We start from the raw sequence: 1,944 nt of genomic DNA on the forward strand, positions 1-1,944 counted from the left end.
TTCTACAACTTTATTCTCATAATTTTACAACTTTATTCTCATAATTCATGACTTTATTCTCGTAATTTTATTGCTTTTAGTTATTTTTTCCTTAGCGTGGCCCTAAAGCTCTGTCGTAAAAGAGAGCTGGCAACATTTTTGAAGGTTTTGCAAATGCCTTTTTATTGATAATAGAAATGATTCCTATAACAGAATAAAAATAGGCAGACATATCCTGATGCATGCTCAATAATCCAGGTAGAAAAGTAGAAAAGTAGGCAGACCAGCAGTCACTCTTTCATGGATGAAGATGTTCACATCCTTGATAGAGAGGAATGATGGTATGAGAGAGGAGTGAAGGAAGCTATCTTTGTGAAGAAAACCATCCATCTTTAAACAGGAGTGGACGTCTCCATGTCCATATGTCCCCCTCTTACAATGCTGTTATTGCTAGTATCCCTCAGCTCTCTGTGAATAGCAGGCAGCCATCAGGGCACTAACAATCCATTGTTAGGCTGATGGTTCTCCTTTTACACGTGGATAGTTAGTTCTGGCTGTCAGCAGCAAACTTATTGATCCACTATGAGAAGACTGAGTTATTTGCTGTGCTTCAGACTAAAGAATATTTTGGATAAAAGGTGAAATGTTTCAACAAAGAACAATCCGTCCAGAGTCAGGCTCTGTTTACATGTAAACAACCTCTGAAACGTTAATGTCTTGTCCATGTTTATTGCGGTAATCATTTAACAAGAAAAGAGGGTTTACACAAAAACACTGTTGTCAGTCGGGTTGCCAAATAAGAAATTATGAATTATAGTACTGTGGCTTTAAAATGATAGCATTTTGATCTAAACTGTTATATGTGCTGAGTAAAGATATTCTAAGATTGGGTGTGCTGTGTTTGTTGAACATTTGCACAGAAAATAAGTGGGTAAAAAAGACATTTTTAATTTATCTGGCAACCCTCGCCGTGCAGGCAGCGTCTGCATGCTCCATTATTCCCAAACTGGTGAATACACTAGCATCTCTTTGGAGCATGGATTTTATTAGTTTTATTCCTACATGCTGAAAAAGGGTGAGCAGCACAAAAACACTCTTTTCTCTGCCATGTATTATAACTGTTGCAAGAAAAGAGACATTTTCTGATGTATTTGCTAACAGTGGCTTGTGTGGATGCATTTTGTGTGACCAATTTTAATAATCACATCCTTATTCTGAATGCACGGTTTGCAATTGTGCACATTATTTAATCTTCTATCTCCACAATGTACTGCGTTGTACTTACCTTGACAGTTGCCCCCACGTTTACAATTTAATCTACTTGAGTACATATCTGAGGTAAAGAAATGCAGATTTGGATCAGTTTTTATGATTATTTTAATCATTGTCGTGCTTTGTAGACCTAAACGTACAGGATGCGTTTAGGTCATAATGAGAGCTCCCAAGTGCTGCAAGTGTCAAAATCCAGCTCGAACTCTAGAATTAGTTGAGAAAGATCTGAGACCACTTTGCAAATGTTTGGAGATAAAATCTACAGCACAATTTTTTTGAACATGTTAGAAAATATAAACAAGCGTGCGAGCCTCTGCAATTCATAAGAAGTTTTAGAACTCCCATAAAATCTGAATAGCTTATTTTTCTGAGTTAGTGGTCAATATAACTATATTATTGACCGCATTCATACATACTGTAACTAATTTCTTGAGATGAGTAGGTTTTGCTCTTTTCCTATGTTTATTCAAGCCAACAAGCCTTTTAGGGTTCTCCAAAAACTGCATTCACTTTGTCACAGATGTGAATAATAATAATTATTATATATACTTATACAGGTCCTTCTAAAAAAATTACCATATTGTGTGTGATAAAGGTCATTATTTTCCATAATGTAATGATAAAAATGAAACTTTCATATATTTCAGATTCATTGCACACCAACTGAAATATTTCAGTTGGTGTGCAATGAAT

The sequence above is a fragment of the Nematolebias whitei genome, chromosome 19, assembly GCF_014905685.2.
Source record: "Nematolebias whitei isolate Nwh7 chromosome 19, NemWhi1, whole genome shotgun sequence".
Lineage (NCBI taxonomy): Eukaryota > Metazoa > Chordata > Actinopteri > Cyprinodontiformes > Rivulidae > Nematolebias > Nematolebias whitei.